The sequence below is a fragment of the Grampus griseus genome, assembly GCF_964374135.1.
Source record: "Grampus griseus genome assembly, chromosome: 19".
NCBI classification, from domain to species: Eukaryota; Metazoa; Chordata; class Mammalia; order Artiodactyla; family Delphinidae; genus Grampus; species Grampus griseus.
The window spans coordinates 33,861,837-33,878,717 of NC_139013.1; positions in this window are offsets into that span (position 1 = coordinate 33,861,837).

A 16,881-nucleotide genomic window follows, 5' to 3' on the forward strand; every position below is an offset into this window, starting at 1 on the left:
TTGTCCTCAATTCTTTTCATTCTTTTTTCTTTATTCTGCTCTGTGGTAGTTATTTCCACTATTTTATCTTTCAGGTCACTTATCTGTTCTTCTGCCTCAGTTATTCTGCTATTGATTCCTTCTAGAGAATTTTTAATTTCATTTATTTTGTTGTTCATTACTGTTTGTTTGCTCTTTAGTTCTTCTAGGTCCTTGTTAAACGTTTGTTGTATTTTCTCCATTCTATTTCCAAGATTTTGGATCATCTTTACTATCATTATTCTGAATTCTTTTTCAGGTAGACTGCCTATTTCCTCTTCATTTGTTACGTCTGGTGGGTTTTTGCCTTGCTCCTTCATCTGCTGTGAGTTTCTGTCTTCTCGTTTTGCTTAACTTACTGTGTTTGGGGTCTCCTTTTTGCAGGTGGCAGCTTCGTAGTTTCCCTTGTTTTTGTTGTCTGTCCCCAGTTCCTAAGTTTGGTTCAGTGGGTTGTGTAGGCTTCCTGGTGAAGCAGACTAGTGCCTGTGTTCTGGTGGATAAAGCTGGATCTTGTCTTTCAGGTGGGGAGGTCCACGTCTGGTTGTGTGTTTCAGGGTGTCTGTGGCCTTTTTATGATTTTAGGCAGCCCCTCTGCTAACGGATGGGGTTGTGTTCCTGTCTTGCTAGTTGTTGGCATGTGGTGTCCAGCACTGGAGCTTGCTGATCGTTCAGTGGAGCTGGGTCTTGGCATTGAGATGCAGATCTCTAGGAAATTTTCCCTGTTTGATATTACATGGAGATGGGAGGTCTCTTGTGCACCAGTGTCCTGAACTTGGCTCTCCCACCTCAGAGGCACATCCCTGAGGCCTGGCTGGAGGACCAAGAGCCTGTCATCCACACTGCTCAGAATAAAGTGGAGAAAAAAAAGAAAGAAACAATATTAAATTTAATCAAATTAAATTAAAATGTTATTAAAATAATTATTAAAAAGTTTTTTAAATTAAAAAACAAAGAAAGAAAGAAGAGAGCAACCAAACCAAAAACCAAAAACCAAATCCACCAATGATAACAAGTGCTAAAAACTATCCAAAAAAAAAAAAAGACACAGAACCCTAGGGCAAACGGTAAAAGCAAACCTATACAGACAAAATCACACACAGAAGCATACACATACACACTCACAAAAAGAGAAAAAGCGAAATAATATATATACATATCATTGCTCCCAAAAGTTCACCTCCTCAATTTGGGATGATCTGTTGTCTATTCAGGTATTCCACAGATGCAGGGTTCATCAAGTTGATTGTGGAGATTTAATCCACTGCTCCTGAGGCTGCTGGGAGAGATTTCCCTTTCTCTTCTTTGTTCGCACAGCTCCTGGGGTTCAGCTTTGGATTTGGACCTGCCTCTGCGTGTAGGTCGCAGGAGGGCGTCTGTTGTCTCAGACAGGACGGGGTTAAAGGAGCAGCTGATTCAGGGGCTCTGGTTCACTCAGGCCGGAAGGAGGGACGGGTATGGAATGCGCAGTGAGCCTGAGGCAGCAGAGGCCGGCGTAATGTTGCATCAGCCTGAGGGGTGCCGTGTGTTCTCCAGGAGAAGTTGTCCCTGGATCACAGGACCCTGGCAGTGCCTGGCTGCACAGGCTCCTGGGAGGGGAGTTATGGAGAGTGACCTATGCTTACACACAGGCTTCTTGGTGGCGGCAGCAGCAGCCTTAGCGTCTCATGCCCGTCTCTGGGGTCCGCACTGATTGCCTCAGCCACGCCCGTCTCTGGAGCTCCTTTAAGCGGTGCTCTTAATCCCCTTTCCTCATGTACCAGGAGACAAAGAGGCAAGAAAAAGTCTCTTGCCTCTTCGGCAGCTCCAGACTTTTTCCCGGACTCCCTCCCGGCTAGCCGTGGCGCAATAGCCCCTTCAGGCTGTGTTCATGCCGCCAACCACAGTCCTCTCCCTGGGATCCAACCGAAGCCCGAGGCGTAGCTCGCAGCCCCGCCTGCCCCGGTGGGTGAGCAGACAAGCCTCTCGGGCTGGTGAGTGCCGGTCGGCCCTGATCCTCTGTGCAGGAATCTCTCCGCTTTGCCCCCCGCACCCCTGTTCCTGCACTCTCTTCCGTGTCTCTGAAGCTTCCCCCCTCCGCCACCCACAGTCTCCACCCATGAAGGGGCTTCCTAGTGTGTGGAAACCTCTCCTCCTTCACAGCTCCCTCCCACTGGTGCAGGTCCCATCCCTATTCTTTTGTCTCTTTTTTCTTGTGCCCTACCCATGTACATGGGGAGTTTCTTGCCTTTTGGGAGGTCTGAGTTCTGCCAGCGTTCAGTAGGTGTTCTGTACCAGTTGTTCCACATGTAGATATATTTCTGATGTATTTGTAGGCAGGAAGGTGATCTCCACGTCTTACTCTTCCGCCATCTTGAAGCTCCTCAGAGCATGATTCTTTTAATGTACTGTTGAATTTGGATTGCCCATATTTTGTTGAGAATTTTTGTGTTTATGTTCATCAGTGATATTGGCCTGTAATTTTTTTGTGTGTGGCATCTTTGTCTTGTTTTGGTATCAGGGTGATGGTGTCCTCATAGAGTGAGTTTGGGAGTGTTCCTTCCTCTACAATGTTTTGGAATTGTTTCAAAAGGATAGGTGTTAACTCTTCTCTAAATGTTTAATAGAATTCACCTGTGAAGCCATCTGGTCCTGGACTTCTGTTTATGGGAGTTTTTCAATCACAGTTTCAATTTCAGTACTTGTGATCTGTTCATATTTTCTATTTCTTCCTGGTTCAGTTTTGGGAGATTGTATCTTTCTGAGAATTTTTCCATTTCTTCTAGGTTGTCCATTTTATTGGCATATAGCTGCTTATAGTAGGCTCTTATGATCCTTTGTATTTCTGTGGTGTCCATTGTAACTTCTTTTTCATTCCTAATTTTATTGATTTGAGCCCTCTTCCTGTTTTTCCTTGGTGACTCTGGCTAAAGGTACATCAATTTTATCTTTTCAAAGAACCAGCTTTTAGTTTCCTTGATCATTTCTATTGTTTTCTTCATCTCTATTTCATTCATTTCCACTCTGAACTTTATGATTTCTTTCCTTCTAATTTTGGGTTTTGCTTGTTCATCTTTCTCTGGTTGCTTTAGGTGTAAAGTTAGATTGTTTATTTGGGATTTTTCTTGTTTCCTGAGATGAGATAGTATTGCTGTAAATTTCCATCTTAGAACTTTTTTTCCTTTGTCCCACAGGTTTTGGATCATCATGCTTTCATTTTCATTTGTCTCTAGGTATTTTTTTGATTTCCTCTTTGATCTCCTCAGTGATCTCTTGGTTGTTTAGTAGCATATTGTTTATCCTCCAGGTGTGCGTGTTTTTGCAGTATTTTTCTTGTAGTTGATTTCTAATCTTATAGTGTTGTGGTCAGAAAAGATGCTTGCTATGATTTCAATTTTCTTAAATTTACCAAGGGTCACTTTGTGGCCCAGCATGTGATCAATCCCAGGGAAAGTTCTGTGTGCACTTGAGAAGAATGATGTGTATTCTTCTATTTTTGGACGGAATGCTCTATAAATATCAATTAAGTCCATCTGGTCTAATGTGCCATTTAAGGCTTGTGTTTCCTTATTAATTTTCTCTCTGGATGATCTGTCCATTGATGCCGCTTATTATTTCTCCCTTTATGGCTGTTAGTATTTGCCTTATATATTGAGGTGCTCCTATGTTGGGTACTTATATATTTACAATTGTTATATCTTCTTCTTGGACTGATCCTTTTATCATTATGTAGTGTCCTTCTTTGTCTCTTGTAATAGTCTTTGTTTTAAAGTCTATTTTGTCTGATATGAGAATTGCTACTCCAGCTTTCTTTTGATTTCCATTTGCATGGAATACCTTTTTCCATCCCCTCACTTTCAGTCTGTATGAGTCCCTAGATCTGAAGTGGGTCTCTTGTAGACATCATATATATGGGTCTTGTTTATGTATCCGTTCAGCCAGTCTGTGTCTTTTGGTTGGAGCATTTAATCCATTTACATTTAAGGTAATTATCAAGATGTATGTTCTTATTGCCATTTTGTTAATGGTTTTGGACTTGTTTTTGTAGGTCTTCCCCTTTTTTAAAAATATACAATACAGTATTATTAACTATAATCAGTATTGCTGTATACTACATCATCTCCATGACTTGTTTGGTTTTCCCTTCTTTCGTGATTTGATGACTAACTTTACTGTTGTGTTTGGATTCCTTATTCTTTGTGTGTGTGTCTACTGTAAACTTTCAGTTTATAGTTACCATGAGGTTTTGATATAGCAGTCTCAAATTATTCAAATGCATTGAATAAACCACAATTACTCAAATACAAACCCACTTTCTTATACCATTTTTGAGTTTTCCAGAGGATATTGAAGTTTGTCAGATATTGATCGGATCAATCAACTCCTTTCATATATTTATTATACTCTAATATACAAGCAGGCTTAGTCATCTGATGGCCAGTCCTCTGGTCTTCCTTTCCTGTAGATGCTATGGAGGCAACATGAATAGTTGTCACCATTCAGACTAGCTTCTTGTCTTTCCATATAAGAAGAATCACTTCTCCCTTCCATAAGAATGTCATTTCTCCCCTCTGTAGATTTTCAGATTTCTCCTTTAATAGGTTTGGTATACCATGATTTTCTCTTATAGTCCCACACACTCTGGTTTTATTTTCCAACAATATTTCAGATGTGGTCACACCGTTGTAACAATTGTCTTTGTAAATATGGTGCCATGAACCAAGATTAGGACCAATAATATTGTTTCTTGCAGTTTCTTTCCTTCACCCATGTAAATTTCAAGGTTGCATAGATCCAGTTTCACTTTTGCTAACTGTCCTGACCAAAATTCCGTATTTTGTAAGTTTTCCAGGATTATAGGTTTTGAATCTGAGTTGTCCTCTCCACTTTATCATTACCTCCTCAACTGATGATAGCTCTTACTTGGGTATATAGAGCAATTGAAATTTTGTAGAAAATAATCCAAAAGAGGTTTAACTTTTGAAATTCTATCTGCAGGAAGTGGAGTTTCCAAGTTATCATTAAAGTGAAGAAATGTCATTATTTATTTGATGCTTCTTCTTGTCATAATCTTTGGAAAGATGATAGGTGTTTAAAGTAAGGGATCAGTCAACCAATATTCTTTCCAGTGTGACTTTCTTATTTGTCCCATCAAAATTATTAATCCAAGAAACGTCTTCATGTCACTATTGGTTATATCAGTCCATTTTAAAGCCTTATCATTCTTTTACAATAATATTCATTGTAACACCCTGTCATTGAAAGTGACATCATGAGGATGTCCATGAGAAACCATCCTCTTCTTTTTCTTTGTTTTGCAAGCCCTAACCATCCTCTTGTTTTTCTTTGCTTTGCAAGCCCTAATTTAGTAGAAACAGTTTTTAATAATGAATTATACTAACTAAATTCTAGTTCTGTGTGCTCTTTGCTTTAATAAGTTTATTTTTCATTTGTCTACAGGAGATGGTACTCTACAAGCATCCCACACAGGGCCTTTACGGTAAGAACATTTACATTTTAAACATTATTAAGCACCTGCTAATGGCTAGATATGAGGAAGCAAGTTGTTAGATTGCAGAAATAAATAAAATATGGTCTCTGGCCTCAAGCTCACAGTCCAGTTTTACAATGCCTGTGAAAGTTGATTTAATATTTATAAGATGCTATGGAAAGTAAAGTATTATTATTTTCCATTATTTAGCTACTGTAATGATTCCTGTATATAAAGGTCAGATTTCCAATTACACACAATATTGGAAAGGCATAAAATCAGAAGATAAAAGACCAAGTTGAGAAAAGCTGAACGTTCTAAGAGCACTCATCTCTCTCAGGAAGTGGTATTAGATGGGGGACAAAAAGGCAAGGGACTTTCTCATTGACTGAAAGCAGTAATACAAATTAATATCTGACCAGTGCTTTAAAGTTTATGAAGTGCAGTCACAATATTTAGACCCACTTTGAAGGGATGACATCTAAACTCTGGTATTGTGGAAAGTAAGAAAAGGTAGAGAAAGAAGAAGAAAATAAATTTGACCGAAGACAACTAAGTATAGAGAAGAGGTCAGGCCACCAACAAGAAATGAAAAGCAGATGCCAAATAAAGGCATCTTTGTTTTTTTCATAAGACAAACAGAATAAGAAAATAAAATAAATCTCCACCAGGTAAGACCAGTGTTCTCCCTTTATCAACCACCAATTACATCCTTGAGACAAGTCTGAATAATTGAGAATGTGAACATTAGTGAGATTGTGGTTACCACAACCATTGTAATATATCTGAATGTGCATCTCTTCATAAGAAAAACAGATTATTTATGTTTCTTCATATTTACTCTATGCCAAAAAGTGTTTTATGACTTTTAAATATAATAGCTCCTTTAATTCTTACAACCTTATGAATTATGACCTTTATCATCTGTATCTTACAAATGATGATACTGGGTCACTAACAGGTTAAGTAACCTATTAAAACTTAAATGACTATTAAATGATATTAATTGTACTTCATTATAGATAATATGTGTACAATTTTTTTAAAAAATTCATTTATCTTGCTTTTAAAGAAAATGAACAGCTATTATCTTGCTTTTAAGGAAAATAAACAGCTATTTTCAAGTTTTAAGTTTCACTTATTGGACTACTCAGTGGTCTAGTATATTTTTTTTTAAACCACTGGGTACGCAGTAATTATTTGATGAAAAATAAATGGCTTTTTCTGTACTGAGATTTCAGAAAGGCCTAAGATGTGAGCTCTGCATTTTTATGAGCTTCTAAAAGTTTCTGCCTTTTCCCACTGATGCCCCAAATTAAATATATCCAGTCAATCTGATTGAAATTCCCTTCTTCAAATTGAAATATTGTTTTTTAACTACTAACTCTGAAGAGGATGCCAACATTTTCAAGTCTTCTACCTGGAAATTCAATGCTATTTTGGGATCTCTTGCCTATTTATTACTACCTCTACTATTCCTTCTGCAATACTGGCCTCAGGAAGTAGACATCCTGACCTTAATCCCCTATTTCTGAGGCTAACTGGTGATGTAACAGGACCTGATACATGTGCAGGGGTCAGCAAGCATTTTCTGCAAAGAGCCAGTTGGTTTTAGGCTTTGCGTTATGGTGTCTTTGTCAGCCCTGCGACTTGGCCTTTGCATTGAATGTAGCTGTGGACAATACATAAACAAATGCCATGAGTATAATATTACAATAAAATTTTATTTACGGAAGCTGGCTGCCTGCAGATGTGGTCTGTGGGTTGTAATTTTCTGACCCCCTGAATGCAACTGCAACAGAGAGAGCTCACCCGCACCTACAATAATAGTAATTGAATTTGGGTTCTATGTCTTTTATCTTTTTTTGGGTAGGCGTCTGAGATATCTGAAAGCGCACTCATGCACTGACCTGGAGGTTAGTGAGATGTGGACGACTATGCTTTGGGGAAACCTATAAAGACTGGACAGATTTCAGGAGAACTTGGGATGATGACATTCACTTCCTCTTTTGCTCAGTTTATTACTTCTTTAAGACTCTGAAGGTTGTGTAATTTTACGTAATTGGTGGATTTCTCCATATAGTTCAGCTTATTGGCCTTTAGGCACTAGCTAAAATTGCTTTAAAAGTGTAAATCTAAGAGTCTAGGAAAAGTGAGGATTCAGTTCATTGTATCTGCAGGAGCAAATAAAGGGAAAAATGGTGTCATGTAAAGATGCTGAGATGCTGATACTTGGTGTCAGACAATGATATATTACCGTATTCTGGATCAGTTAATTTCTCTGATCATCTTTCAACTATATTCTCAGGCTCTAGAGAAAATGGAGGTATACATGTGGTACATACTGGGTTAAATGGTCCTTACTCTTATTTCTTATAATCTGCCTTTATCAAGATTGACGAGGAGGCATTCCCGTTGCTTCAGCAAATCATGGAATGCCAAATCTGTGTTCACTCCCCCAAGTCCTCTTGTGATATGCTAGGCTATAATCATCTACCCCCTGGGCTATCATCATGTTGGTTAAAGATCTAATCCTCTTGTGACTAATCTCAGACTTCAGGCACCGTCAAGATATTTTGCCATCTAATTTGAGAATGCAGAGAAATTGTTCTGGGAAGAAAAGGCACAACAACTTAGGGTGCTATGAAATCACTATTCCTTTTGAGTTATTTTGCTTCAGAAACTAAGATCAGTCTATCACTCCATCATTAAGAAGAAACATGTTTTTCAAAGCATCAAACATAATATTAAGCCCTAGTTATAAAGTGTTGAATAGAAGAGACATTACTATACTGTCTTAAAACTCGAGGGCCAGTGAGGAAGAAAAAAATATCTTACCTTGCTATGAACGTATCTGAACCACGCCCACTGCCTTGTTTGTTTATTGCAGTGGATGATACCGCATGTCAGGAGGCTTCCCTGAGGAATGATGTTTAATCCAAGACCTGAAAGAGGAGTGGGGATCACTAGACAACGAAAAGGCAAGAACATTCTAATCAAATTCAATAGCACAGGTCAAGTTCTTGAGATGTGAGAGACAGAGACAGGGATGTAGAGATACAGAAGGAAGAGGAGAGGATGGGAGGGAACAGGAGAGGTGTTACAAGAAATGAGAGGTACAGTGAGACTGGAGGAGAAAGTCACATGGATGTTCTCAAAGATGAAAAGATGAGGCTACAGAGATGGGCAGGTGGAGATCATCCAAGGTCTCGTAGCCACTTATTATAGAGGCTAAAAAAGGTGCCACTGAAGAGTCTGAGCAGGAGAATGACAAACAGAATTGCATTTTGAAGTAATTATTGTGACTGGTATTTAGATAAAGGTGTGGACGAATAAAGACTGAAAGGAAGAAAAACAGCTTAAGGGCTCCATAGTATTTCTGGTAAAAATAGGTGAAGTGTTAAGAGAAGCAGATATATACATTTCAGGGTTTTAGCCATAGGTCGTTGCTGGCAAAGCTGGACACTGATAACATTTTCACTCCCCTACTGGGGCATTTCTCATCCATGGAAGGTTTCTCCTTTCCTCCTCCCTTCTAGGGTTAGGGTAACAAGAGGGCAACGTCAGAATTTGGGGGATGAAAGATTTTGATGTTACTCTCACATCACCTCCCAATAAAGAATACCGTATATAACAGGACACACTAAGATGAAAATGCATTCACTAGTAAATGGTATGGAAATAAAATAGTTTTTCAAGCTTGAGTACACAATGGATCACCTGGGCACCTAAAAGACCTGATGCCTGGGACCTACTCTCAGAGATTCTGATTTAGTTGCTTTGAGGACACAGCCTGGAGGACAGGTTTTTTTTCTTTTTTCCCCCCTCCAAATCCTCCAGGGTGATTCTTATGTTCATCCAAAGATCTAGAATTCCTAGAGTGAAGGACAGGTGGAGAACCACTGCTCTGTCATCACACTTCTTTCTTCTTTCCTATTTTTTCATGCCCAGTTCCCCTACCCAGCAAGGCTGTGGCCAATTTCTATTCTAAACCAACTTCAAAATGATCTCTTTTTGGCTTTTTCTCCATGTTAAGGCTTGAGTTCTTCCAGCTACATTAGCATTTTTAAATTCCGGTATAAACATAAAGTTTACCTTAAGTCATTTTTAAACTGCATAATTCAGTGGCCTTTAGTACATTCACAATGCTGTGCATCCATCATCAGTATTGTTGTTAGAGGGCCTTTTGGAGCAAGGCAACAGAAGACAGATTTTGGGAAGAGTAGACCCACCTTAACATTAAGTCTATGAGCATGTGTAGGCTACTTCTTTTAGACTGACCTTGGCCTCTTCGAATTTGAAAACGATGACCTGAAGCACGTATGTCTGCTCTGCCATTCTTTTAGCGATGAAGACCGCCACAACCATGCTTGTTATAAGTATGAAATATCTTTGCAGCACATGCAGAAGTGTACTTAGAAACGTTTACTCTGTATCAAATGAATGACCATATCTTCTCATATTTAAATTCCACTGTCACAGGTTGGTTTCTCCAGAAGCAGATGCTGAGATGGAGACTGGTGTGAAAGATGTATACTACAAATCAAAACCTGTAAAAGGAAGGAAGAGGATTGAACAAGGGAGAGATTAAATGTGATTCACTCTTGGCAAAATCTTGGCCAATTCTTGTGGGGAACCCTGGGATAAATAGTGAGTGTTGCCCATCATGAGTGACTTTTGCTTGGACAAAGTGACTGGGCATTTCCAAGATCTTTCTCCAAGAAGTCTTGCCTTATCTATGAGAGACTTATTCTTTCTTCTGGTGACGTACTGTAAGGTTCTGAAGGTGACCAACTGCGAGGCATCTTAATTTTCCTCATGTTATTAATCACAGGCCAACTCATGAGGCAATTCTACTCTTTCATCCTGTGTCCCTGCCAAAGATCATTAATGTGATCAATGTGATCTTTTGTGCTGTCTCACAGTTCAGTGCACGTTTCCAAACAAGCAGCTCCAGGCCATCTCAAATGCATGTAGATTAAGACACAATCACCTTCCCTTGCAAACAGAAATGCTCAAAAGTTGTTTATTAAAACAGGGCTTCCCTGGTGGCACAGTGGTTGAGAGTCCGCCTGCCAATGCAGGGGACACAGGTTCGTGCCCCGGTCTGGGAAGATCTCACATGCCGCGGAGCGGCTGGGCCCATGAGCCATGGCCTCTGAGCCTGCGTGTCCAGAGCCTGTGCTCCGCAACAGGAGAGGCCACAACAGTGAGAGGCCCGCATACCGAAAAAAAAAAAAAAAAAAGAATTAAAACATAATATCTCACTCTTCATTATCTGTCTACATACTCAAACATATCTTTTATCCTAAAGTAATGATACTCTAAGTTCTTCTAAACCTACATAGTGAGCTCCTTCAGGGAAGATACCATGGGTTTTCTGTCTTTGTATCCCTGGTACCTAATAGTGGTAATAATAGTAATAAGTTTATATTTCCAGCCACTGTTTGCATGTACTACCCTTTTTTAAAATTACTTAAAACAGTTCCATGAGGTATATAGAATTATTTACAGATTAGATAATTGGAGAGAAAAATACATTTTTGTAAGATTCATAAGTTAGTTATAATAAAAACTACAAAAAACTATTGTAGGACAATAGTTAGGACAAAAAACTATTGGCTCCAAAGTTCACACTTCCTGTTGCTCTTCAATAGTGCTCACTGGATTTTGGATAGTTAGGAGGAAAAGAGGAAGGGAAGGCAGAAAGGAGACAGAGATCAACCGGACAGAGAGAATACACACATCTTGGTAAATATGTCACAGTAAAATTTTGAATAAAAACAACAGTTGTATGAATAACTAGGGGCCACTTTTAAAATGATGCAGAATGTGTGTTACTGCAAAAGAAAGCAAAAGGTACTTTGTAATACCAGAACAGAGGACAGCCAATTGGAGTTTTGATTGTATACAAAAAATAAAAAGACAAACAAGGCAGAGATCTGAGAACTGGAGTGGAATGGGTCTGCGGTTTGAAATCAGGCAACGGCGTTTTGAACTTTATCTATTCTAGGGAGGCAGTGAGGGCACCTCCTAAGGAAGGCGGCACTATGGAAGAGAGAGAATTCAGCATTTGATAAAGCAAATTCTGAAATTTCTTCTACTCATGTTATCATTCACCGCTGAGGACTTTGGTCTTATCTCTTTGAAAACATAAAAGAAGCCTAATTCATTTTAAAAGCAATGTTCTATTTGTCCCTCTGCAGTCCACTCAATGAGTTAATGTATTTAGAAAGCTTTTATCATGGAGACAGCTTGATTTCTCCCTTCCTCATACTAAGTAAATTTCAGTGAATTAAATGACAGAAAGCCATCTGCTTTCTATAAATAAGCTCCTCTAATACCTGGCAAATCTTAAAAGTGAAGCTGACAACGAATCTCAGCATGATCAATGATCCAGACTGTATAATTCATCTTCTGCTGAGGGATACTGGTCTTGTTGTGGTCAACAGGAAGAGGATATGTCCATGTTTCTGACTTGGAGGTCAACGTTTTATAGGAAATTCAATTTTACTCTGATAATCATTGCACATGCTGTTCCAACTGTCAGGATTAAGTATCTTCTGCTACATTTTGAGACAACCTACGCATCCTTAAATAGTCATCTCAAATGCATCTTCCTCATGACAGCTGCTCTAATTCATCTGTAGACAATTTATTATTTTCATCATTATTTTCACAATAATAAACTTATTGGTAGTAATCATAATTATCATTTAATTATTAAGAAATTAATATGGGCTAGCCATTTACATGCATCGTTTACATTAATTTCTCATGACAACTCCTGGAGATAAATACAAATATCACCTTAATTAACTGTATGAGGAAATAGGGCAAAGAACAGTTTAAAAATTCCCCCAAACAGATATTTAATGACGGAACAAAGTGTGGGACCACAGCAACATGAAATTAAAAGTATTTGTGTTAATCACTATGCCATGAGCGTGCAAGTACAGCACTTTCCTAATTATAGTATTTATATTTATGTATATATCCATCTACCCCAATAAAATAGAAATGCCTTGAGTGGTGAGACCATGTATCATTCATTTTTGTTTTAGCATCCTTTACAATAATGAGTGGCCTATAGAAGATATTCAATTAAACTTTTCTAAGCCTCTTTTCCAGTTTACAGGTGAGAGACTAGTAATAACAGGCACATTACAATTTGTTAAGAGGGTTCTATTAATTATCATATTAAGATTTTAAGAGTTGTTCCTGTCATATAAGAAGTTTGTAATAAATAGTAACTACACAAAGGAGGTTGGGACTAAGTCTCAGTAGAAATGTGTGAGATCTTTCTGATAAGATGATAACTTCTGGATAGTTAGAAGAAAAGTTTATTTGTGCTACCACTCCTAAGAATATTTGCCTGGAGAACTGACAGAATCTTCTGTTTGGACTAACTTGTACATTGGGTAGTGGTTCAGTAAAAAAAAAAAAAAAAATCCCAAAAAAGAGGATTCCTAGAAAGTTTGTGTTCTACATGACAACATACATCATAGGTATCATGGGCAAGGCAGCAGCAGTCTGGAGCTTTGCTGCCTGTGTCCTGAGAAGTCATGTGTATCTGTTCTTCTCTCCTCCATAGGCTTAAGTTTGTGACTGTGTCTGTGGCTATGACCTGTCCCTATTGCTTTTCTCTTTAACAAATATTTATTGAGTTTCTCCTCCACGCTAGGAGCTGCCAGGCACTAGATATACTGTGGTAAGAAACAGGAAGAGCCCAGCCCTCACGAAGATTACAACCAGCTGTTACCTTTCATGGACTCTCCTTTTTATGTTTTGGTTTGTCTCTGTCCTTAGTAAGGATGTTATATAAAAACTGTATATTCTAGGTGGACTTGGTTTAGTAACCATAAATCCAAACCTTTCTGGGCAGTGCCTTGATTTCCTAACATCAACAATTGATCATATTAATTCTAAAAATGTTTTAGAAATTCCAGTACTACTCTCTCCTTTTACATGTGGAAACACAAGTTGTTAGTTTCTGATTTGGTATTTGTAGTCTTTGTTGAGATGGGTCAATTGCAAGGTCTTTACAATGAATGAAACCAGAAGAAGGCGAAGTGAACAGTAGCATTCAGGAAGCCAAAACAGTGTGTGATGAAAGATACTAGGAGAGCATTTTCAGACATAAAACACAAGGCAAGGAGCTCAACCCTCCTATATGCCTAAGGAAGACACAGTGCCTCAGTCACTTAGTGCAAAATATTCCACTGATATATTGTTTCTGGTCTTTCATATATAATTCACTTCCATACTCTATGGTAAATTGCTATATATTAAGAATGTTATTCAGAAATAAAAAAGAGAGAGAGGGAGAGAGAGAGAAAGAGACCTGAATTGAGTAGGAGTAGAGAAGACCAAGAATAGAAACTGTGGTTCAGAGACATAGGAAAAAAAGCCTAAGTTTAATTCCATTTTATTCATAAAACATTATGAATCTAGATCAACAGAATTCATTGAGTTGGATGTTGTGGATTAAGATGGTGGAACAGAAGGTCATGGAGTTCACCTCCTCCCACAAATACAACAAAAACACATCTACATGTGGAACAATTCTCACAGGATACCTACTGAACACTGGCAGAAGATCTCATACAACCAAAACTGCAAGAAAGATGATTAACATGTAACTGGGTAGGAAGAAAGAAAAAAGGAATTGGTAAGGGACCTGTGCCCCTGTGAGGTAGCTGTGAAAGAGGAAATGTTCCCTCACCCTGGGAACTGCCTTGATCAGCTGGGGATCAGCCAGGACAGAAAGGTAGCTTCAGAAGCTTGGAGGTGAGTGCAGCAGCCAGCTTGCAGCAGGCATAACAAAGAGACACCAGGATAGATGGTCCTAGCCACCTCGCTGTACTCCCCAGCCTGAGATGCGTGTCTGCTTGTATAGGGGGACTGGGTGCTCAGGCTTCAGTGGACTGAGTTGGGTAGAGGACTGGGGCTGATTGTGCACAGACAGCCTGAAGGTGCTGGAGTATGGCCTAGGCCACAATTGGGGGTGTACATAGGACAGAGCCCCAGTCCACCATAGAAGCCACATTGTTAACACCTGTGTGATGGAAGAGGTGGGGCCCCACCATAGCAGCCTCATTTTCCCCATGCTCACAGTGGGTGCCAATCTGCCACTACAGACAACAGCCAGCTGTTGCGCATACATGGAAGCAGGGCTGAAATCCGAGCAAATCCCCATGGACTGTGCAACCACAGAAGCCAGGCTAAAATCTGAGCCCTGTTCAGTGGCTTTGTGACTTTGGTGGATTTAATCCACTTTGTGAGCTCAGTGCCTGCGGCACATCTGAGCAGATTACTAGTGCTCCTGTGGCTGGGGCAGGTCCAGAGTCAGCAGCTGCAGGCTTGGTGGGTACATGCACCAGGAGGCATGTCCTGAGTCTAGGCTGATTCCATAGCTCCCATGGTAGGTCCAAGTGTGCAAATATGCATGACTATGGTGGGTTCCGGTGCCTGACTTTGGTGTATCTGTGCTAGTGGCTTTGTGAGTACAGCATCTAAGGGACACCCAGGCCCATTGCCTCATCCACCATGGCTGAGGCAGGGCACAGGGCAGTGCCAACAACAGTGTAGTTTGTGAGCCCACACAATGGGTGCCAGATGACAACACAGAAAGCACTAACTGGTGGACAGCATCTGGAGAGGAATAGTCAGTGGCTCCTCTCTCAGTGGGAGAGCTCCAGTCCTGCTTACACCACACCACAGCTCAGAAACAGATCTGAAGGCTTCTACTGCAAAAACTGGAGAGCAGACCCTGCCCCCAACAGGGTTGTGACAGCCACAGAACAAAGAAGAAGTGCTGCTCAACATCTGGTGCAGGCTCTGGTCACCACAACACCAACCACACCCCCTATCAAAGGGATAATAGCCAGCACACATTGAGGAAAAATGTGATCCATACTAAAAACAGCCCTCACACAAAAAATGACTCACACAGGCTACATAAGGACATTCCCACATACAACAGCCCTTCAAGACCACAGTAGATAACAGTTTCTCAAAAATTCAGAGTCAGAGAAATTGCAGCTCTATTTAAAATAGCCCAGAGATGGAAACAACCTAAGTGTCCATCATTTGATGAATGGATAAAGAAGATGTGGCACATATATACAATGGAATATTACTCAGCCATAAAAAGAAACGAAATTGAGCTATATGTAATGACGTGGATGGACCTAGAGTCTGTCATACAGAGTGAAGTAAGTCAGAAAGAGAAAAACAAATACTGTATGCTAACACATATATATGGACTTTAAGAGAAAATAAAATGTCATGAAGAACCTAGGGGTAAGACAGGAATAAAGACACAGACCTACTAGAGAATGGACTTGAGGATATGGGGAGGGGAAAGGGTAAGCTGTGATGGAGCGAGAGAGTGGCATGGACATATATACACTACCAAGAGTAAAACAGATAGCTAGTGGGAAGCAGCCGCATGGCACAGGGAGATCAGCTCGGTTCTTTGTGACCACCTAGAGGGGTGGGATAGGGAGGGTGGGAGGGAGGGAGATGCCAGAGGGAAGAGATATGGGAACATATGTATATGTATAACTGATTCACTTTGTTATAAAGCTGAAACTAACACACCACTGTAAAGCAATTATACTCCAATAAAGATGTAAAAAAATAAAATGAAGAAGCAGAGGAACCACTCCCAATTAAAACACCAACAGAAATCCCCTTAAAGAACAAACAATGAAAGACCTCTCCTGTCTACTAGGTCCCAAATTGAAAAAGGAGGTAATAAAAATACTGAAGGAATTAAGAAAGACTATGGATAGAAATGCAGATCACTGTAACAAGGAACTAGGAATTATAAAGAGGAGCCAATTAAAATTAGAAAATTCATTTGCCGAGATGAAAGCTGAGCTAAAAGCAATAAATAGCAAAATAAATAATACAGAAGAATGAATAAATGATCTGGAAGATAGAAGAATGGAAATCACCAAATCAGAACAGCAGACAGGGGGCTTCCGGGAAGATGGCGGAAGAGTAAGACGTGGAGATCACCTTCCTCCCCACAGATACACCAGAAATACATCTACATGTGGAACAGCTCCTACAGAACACCTACTGAACGCTGGCAGAAGACCTCAGACCTCCCAAAAGACAAGAAAACACCCCCACGTACCTGGGGAGGGCAAAAGAAAAAAAGAATAAACAGAGACAAAAGGATAGGGACGGGACCTGCACCAGTGGGAGGGAGCTGTGAAGGAGGAAAGGTTTCCACACACTAGGAAGCCCCTTTGTGGGCAGAGACTGCGGGTGGCAGAGGAGGAAGCTTCAGAGCTGCAGAGGAGAGCACAGCAACAGGGGTGCGGGGGGCAAAGCGGAGAGATTCCCGCACAAGGGATCGGTGCTGAATGGCACTCACCAGC